General features: G+C 55.9%; 1 pseudogene; it reads right to left on the bottom strand.

Moving 5' to 3' along the window:
* Nucleotides 1-2,811: 2,811 nt before the first annotated feature.
* On the bottom strand, nt 2,812-4,842 carry LOC147990371 (uncharacterized; annotated as a pseudogene).
* Between the last annotated feature and the right edge of the window lie 2,213 nt (nt 4,843-7,055).

Genomic DNA, 7,055 nt, shown 5'->3' with positions numbered 1-7,055 from the left:
ACTGTCGTGCTCTTCGGACTTTTTTCCTTAGTCCAGCGACAGTCCTTGTTGCGTCGCGGTTTTCCGTTTCCATCCCCAGTTTCGGATGTACTTGGGTCGCTGGGGCTGCACCTTGCCAACCAGCTGTCCTCTCTTGCACAAAAGCGGGTCATGAGGCTTGTTAGTGCGACCATTGTTCTTGGCTTTTCTTGGCCGAGGTGTCTGGCGAGCCATTCGTCTCGGACGTTATGCCTGAAAGCTGCTAAGGCTTCGGCGTCCGGACAGTCGACTATCTGATTCTTTTTAGTGAGGAATCTATTCCACAACTGCCGAGCTGATTCTCTGGGCTGTTGAGTTATGTGACTAAGATCATCTGCATCCAGAGGGCGGACATAGGTCTGTTGAAAATTTGCTCAGAAAGCATCCTCGAGCTCTTCCCAACTTCCAATTGTGTTTTCAGGAAGGCTTTTAAGCCAATGCCGGGCTGGCCCTTTAAGCTTAGGGGGTAAATATTTTATGGCGTGGAGATCATCTCCTCTAGCCATGTGTATGTGGAGGATATAATCCTCGATCCAGACTCCAGGGTCTGTTGTTCCATCATATGCCTCTATGTTTACGGGTTTGAATCCCTCTGGAAATTCATAGTCCAAGACCTCATCGGTGAAACATAGGGGGTGTGCGGCGCCCCTGTATTTGGGTGTGCCGGATTCTGATGATGGCTTTATTGCATTGCTTACGAGAGCTTGCTTTCTTGGCCCATAAATGGACCTAACTGGGCCATGATGCGAATCCTTAGGTGGGTCGCATGCCGATTTAAGTGCAGCGCTGCTTGCCGCTCTGTGGGGTCGTCTATCCGACCGTGTGGCTTTCTTATTTTTTGAATGCGAGGGCTCTAGGGCCTCTTCGTCGAATTCAGGTAGTAGCTTTCTTTTCGGATAGCTTTTAGTGCGGCGACCGTCGCCGTATTTATCTGCGGTATTGATTACTTTGCTCCATCTAATCCGGAGTGCATCTTCCGCTGTTTTTAGCTTCCGCTTCTGCTTTTTCAGGCTGCGTGCAGTTGCAACGAGCCTCTTGTGGAGATTCTTCTGCTCCATGGGTTTATCCGGCGTGAGGTCGTCCAGAATGCCGTTTTCGCCGGAGGAGGGATGTTCGGTTTCTCTATCCGTGTTGCCCTGTTCGGACGGTTGCCCTAAGGTCTGCTCGTCGTCTACCGGCTCGTCCTGCTCTATGGCTGGGTTTTTATCAAGGCGGGGCTTGGGTCGGCGTTTACGCTGACGCTTTGATTGCTTTTCGAGGGGTCGATCTCCCGTTCCATCCCCTTTTTCCTCGTTGTCGCTTCCTTTAGGGGTATCCACCATGTACACATCGTGAGATGAGGTGGCTGTCCAATGCCCTATGGGCGTTGGTTCATTGGTATCTCCTGCATCGTCATCCATGCCGTCGATGTCTCCGGAGTCGAAGTTGAGCACGTCGTTTAAATTGTCGACAGTGGCTACCAAGTGGGTGGTGGGTGGGCTTTGAATTTCTTCATCGTCCGTATCCCATCCTCACTGACCACAGTTCGGCCAAGGCTCTCCTGATAAAGAGAGAGACTTGAGAGAATTCAGGATATCGCCAAAAGGCGAGTGCTGAAAGATGTCCGCAGCGGTGAACTCCATTATTGGCGCCCAATCGGATTTGATCGGTAGGGGCGCGGGGGGTTTGGAGTCCGGAGAGGAGTCCGGATCCTCGGAGTCGTGAGTCACACGGAGTGTGGGGCCGGCGTTCGGCTCGATCTCCTTTGAGATCGCAGCCCCCGAGGTGACGTGCAACCGCTCATCCTCGATTGACACAACTGGCTCCGAATTAAGGGTCAGAGCTGGTGCGTTTGCGGCCTCCGGGATACTATTCTGTGATAGAGCTAGATCATGCCCCGCGAGACAGTGCGGCGCGCTTGGTTGTGGCTCGAATCCTTCGAATATCAAATCTCCGCGGATGTCTGCCATGTATTTTAGGCTTCCAAACCTGACTTGATGGCCAGGGGCGTACCTTTCGATCTGCTCCAGGTGGCCAAGCGAATTGGCCCGCAGTGCGAAGCCGTCGAAGACGAAGATCTGTCCGGGGAGAAAAGTCTCACCCTGGACCGCATCGTTGTTGATGATCAAAGGAGCCATCGGGCCTAAAGGCGACGACACAGAGGAACTCTCAAGGAAAGCACCAATGTCGGTGTCAAAACATGCGGATCTCGGGTAGGGGGTCCCGAACTGTGCGTCAAGGCCGGATGATAACAGGAGACAAGGGACACGATGTTTTTACCCAGGTTCGGGCCCTCTCGATGGAGGTAATACCCTACTCCTGCTTGATTAATATTGATGATATGGGTAGTACAAGAGTAGATCTACCACGAGATCAAGGAGGCTAAACCCTAGAAGCTAGCCTATGGTATAATTGTTGTATATGGAGTTGATGTCCTACGGACTACAACCCTCTGGTTTATATAAACACCGGATAGGGTTAGGGTTACACAGAGTTGGTTACAATGGTAGGAGATCTTGAATATCCGCATCGCCAAGCTTGCCTTCCACGCCAAGGAAAGTCCCATCCGGACACGGGACGAAGTCTTCAATCTTGTATCTTCATAGTCCTGGAGTCCGGCTGAAGGTATAGTCCGGCTACCCGAACACCCCCTAATCCAGGACTCCCTCACCTAGTGTCCTCCTAAAGGAGACGTGCCGTGAAACACGCCTCCAAGTGGTGCCCGAGCGCCTCCCTCATGACGTTCGCGAAGTCTGTGGCCCTCTAGAAGAGAGCCCTCGAGCCCTGCCCGAGGAGGGCGCCGGGTGCGCCTTCCTATGCGATAGAGGGAGGCGCCCCAGGTGCAGGCGCTGATCCTGACGCGGTGCCACTTGCGGTGCTGCCCTCCTAAGGTCTGACACGGAGTTGCTGCTTCTTCTTCTTGGGGACGACCTCAGGAGGGTACCGAGCTGCATTGTTGCCGGGGTCTTCGATTGACGCTGCTTGGAAGGCGCGCTCGAGGGAGCACACCGCATCTCTTTCTTCGCAGGGGACTGTGATGATCCCGCCGCTTCCTGGCATCTTGAGGACGTTGTAGACGTGGTGCGTCACGGCCATGAACTTGGCCAGGGCCGGATACCCGAGGATGGCATTGTATGGTAGACGGATGTGGGCGACGTCGAAGTCCATGAGCTCTATGCGGTAGTTGTTGTGCTGTCCGAAGGTGACTGGGAGGCGGACCTAACCGATCAGCATGGCGGAGCCATCGGTCACTCCTGAGAAGGGCTTGGTGGGCTAAAGCTGATCATACGACACTTGGAGGCTGTTGAACGTCTCGATGGACAGGACGTTGAGCCCTGCGCCGCCGTCGATGAGGGTCTTGGTGACTTGCACGTTGCTGATGACGGGTGAACAAAGCATCGGGAGGACGCCGGCAGTAGCCGCGCACTTGAGCTGGTCTGCTGAGCGGAACGTGATGGCACACTGGGACTACCTGAGCGGGCGTGTGGCCTCGAGCTTGGGGAGGACTGCGTTCACCTCGCGGGCAAACTGTTTGAAGATACGCTGTGATGCTGGGGCTTGAGCTCCGCCCAAGATGTAGGCGATGGCACGCGGCTCCTGGAAGCCCCCAGCCCCCTCGGCTTGGTGGTGGTCGTCATTTCTTCTTGGTGGTGGCGGTAGTGGAGGAAGACCGGCGTTGCCCTGAGGGCGATCCTCATGAGGCCGATCCCTCCAGGCGCCCTCGCGAGGCTGATCCTGCCAGTGGTCCTCACGAGGCCGGTCGTGCCACTCCTAGCGCGGGCCACGGTCATCCCAGCGTCCGCCACCACGTCCTCCTCCACGGCCGTAGCCTCGATCATTGCGCTCGGGGCGTCGACCGAAGCGTCCCTCTCGAATGGCTCTGAGCTCTTGATAGTCGCTAGTGTTGTGGCTATGCAGGTTATGGAAGGCACAGAACGGTCGGCTACTCTTGGATGACTCAGGCTGGTCCCTGCCGCATTTTGTGTCCGGCTCCGCCGCGAGCACGACTGCTCCCTTGCGCTTCACGTCTTTGGCCTTGGCTTTCTTCTCCTCCGGGTCCGCAGCCGTGAGCTCGAGGAGGGGGAGGCGCCCCTCCTCAGCTCTTGTGCACTTGGTCGCCAGGTTGAAAAACTCCAGAGATGTGCACAGATCCTCATGGATGGCGAGCTGCTCCTTCTTCTTGACGTCGCGGACACCATGGAGAACGCAGAGATGATGGCCTCGTCTGTCACCTTGGGGATCTTGAGGCGAACGTTGTTGAAGCGCTGGATGTACTTCTCGAGGGTCTCTCCTGGTTGTTGCTTGACGCGGCGCAGGTCACCCGTAACCGGTGGGCGGTGGCGAGTGCCCTGGAAGTTGGCGACAAAACGGTCACACATCTCGTCCCAGGAGCAGATCGAGCCTGGAGGCAGATTCAGGAGCCAGGAGCGGGCACCATCCTTGAGAGCCATGGGAAACCAGTTCGCCATGACTTTCTCGTCGACGTTGGCTGCCTCGATGCTCAGCTCATAGAGCTGCAGGAACTCCGCGGGGTCGGGGTGCCGTCGTAGCGAGCTGGCAGATCCGGCTTGAACTTGCTCGGCCAAGCGACGCTATGTAGCTCAGGGGTGAAGGCGCGGCAGCCTGCCGTGGTCACCGGGACTCTGCACTGGTGGAGAACTTGTCCTTGATGGAGTCCGCGCACCGCCGCCGCAGGCGGCACACAGTTTTGCCGTGGTGGCGCAGGGAGCGCGGGGGTGTTTTCTCGCGGCCGAGGGACTTCTTGGAAGCTTCTTTCTTCTTGCGCGGGCGCCGGACGTGGTAGGTCACGCCATGGGGCCGCGCGCATGGGCGCCAAGACTTCATCTTGGGGCAGAGGTGGTGGAGGCACTTTGTGGGCCACGCCGCCCGCGGCTGGCGGAGGGCGAGGTGGCGAGAGGGACGGAGTAGGGAAGCCCCCTGCGGCGCTGACAAGCTCGGCGATGCGGTCGAGCCAGTCCTCGTAGAGGTCGTCGATTGGGCGATAGCGCAGGAGCTCGCGCGCCATGCACAGAGCGGCATGCGCGTCCACGGGAGCGCGACGGGCGTGGGACAAAGAGCCGACCGGGGTCAGCAATGGAGTGGCGGTGCGGCCGACCCGCCGCACCGAGGGGTGCAGCAAGGATGCTTGCTGCTCGTTCCCCGCCAAGCCGGTGGCGGCGTTGGCGGCAGGCGACGGGGAACGATGGGGCGGCCCGCCGACGAGCCGTCTGAGCAACGCGGGCGGCGAGGGCAGCCCGCGGCTCAGCATGAGCACGGCGAGCGTCGTGGAGCGACAAAAGGGAAGCTTCGGGGCACCCCTACCTGGCGCGCCAAATGTCGGATCACGGGTTCCGGCAAAACCCTCAAGGTTCGAACACTGGGGTGCGCACGAAGATCTCCCCCCCCCCCACCGATCCACGTCCTAACTCAGCTAAGATCTTATGAACTAACTCGACGAACTCGCAACACAAAGGACACAAGATTTATACTGGTTTGGGCCACCATTGTGGTGTAATAACCTACTCCAGTGTGGTGTGGTGGATTGCCTCTTGGGCTGAGGATGAGTAGTACAAGGGGAAGAACAGCCTCCTGAGGAGGGGAGTTCTTGTGCTTGGTGAACTTGTGGTTGTTCTGGTCCCTCTCGATCTGACCCCCGGCTATGGTGGTGGCTAGTCCTATTTATAGAGGCCCTGGTCCTCTCCCCAAATATTGAGCGGGAAGGGAGCCAACAACGGCCAATTCGAAAGGGGACAGCGAGTACAGCTTATCCTGATAAAAGCAGTCTTCTCCTGCAAAAGGCTCTGGTGGTGACGTCGTCTTGGGTTCCACGGTGACCTGCGTCTCGCCGTCCTTCTGGTCTTGGTCCCATTGCACCGATATGGAAATCATTACTTGACGCCTCGATACTCTGCGCCTACACTTGCTTCCTTAGCACCGAAGAGGAAACCAGGACATTGTGCGCGCTGGCGCCCGCCTGGCCTTGGTCGTCATGGCTCACGTCACTAGAACCTCACGAGGTTCGCCTGGCCTTGAACTCTCCACCCCTCGCGAGCCAGCTTGGTGAGGCCGCTCCTGAGGAGGTCTTGTGTCGCTCGCCTCGCGAGGCCTGGCCCCTCGCGAGGGTCTTGAGTCCTTTCTGGTGAAGATGGGCCATACGGGCCTGCTCGTAGAGCCACACCGTGGGCCGCAGGCAGGCAAGTCTGGGGACCCCCGTTCCGAGAATGCCGACAGTAGCTCCCTGTTTTTTTGATATGTTCCTAGAGAAAAACTATGTTGAATGATGATAGTAGCAATGATGCAGACTAGGTCCGTGATCTGAGGATTATCCTCATTGCTGCACAAAAGAATTATGTCCTTGATGCACCGCTAGGTGACAGACCTATTGCAGGAGCAGATCCAAATGTTATGAATGTTTGACAAGCTCGGTATGATGACTACTTGATAGTTTAGTGCACCATGCTTTACGACTTAGAACCGGGACTTCAAAATGTTTTGAACGCCATGGAGCATATAAGATGTTCAAGAGATGAAATTGGTATCTCATACTCATGCCCGTGTCAAGAGGTATGAGACCTCTGACAGTACTTTGCCTGCAAGATGGAGGAGAATAGCTCAACGAGTGAGCATCTGCTCAGAATGTCTGAGTACTACAATCACTTGAATCAAGTGGGAGTTAATATTCCCGATAAGAGAGTGATTGACAGAGTTCTAGTCACTATCAACAAGTTATTAGAAGTTCATGACGAACTATAATATGCAAGGGATAATGGAAACGATTCCCAAAGTTCTTCACGATGTTGAAATCGGCGAAGGTAGAAATCAATAAAAAGCATTGATGGTTGACAAGACCACTAGTTTCAAGTAAAAGGGAAAGGGAAAGAAAGGGAACTTCAAGAAGAATGGCAAGCAAGTTGCCACTCCCATGAAGAAGCCCAAAGCTAGACCCAAGCCTGAAACTGAGTGCTTCTACTACAAATGAAATGGTCACTGGAAGTGGAACTGCCCTAGATACTTGGCGGATAAGAAGGATGGCAAAGTGAAAAAAGGTATGTTTGATA

This window comes from Triticum urartu, chromosome 1A (genome assembly GCF_056163025.1).
Source record: "Triticum urartu cultivar PI428250 chromosome 1A, HENAU_Tu73, whole genome shotgun sequence".
NCBI classification, from domain to species: domain Eukaryota; kingdom Viridiplantae; phylum Streptophyta; class Magnoliopsida; order Poales; family Poaceae; genus Triticum; species Triticum urartu.
This window is presented reverse-complemented; position numbering and strand designations above follow the sequence as displayed.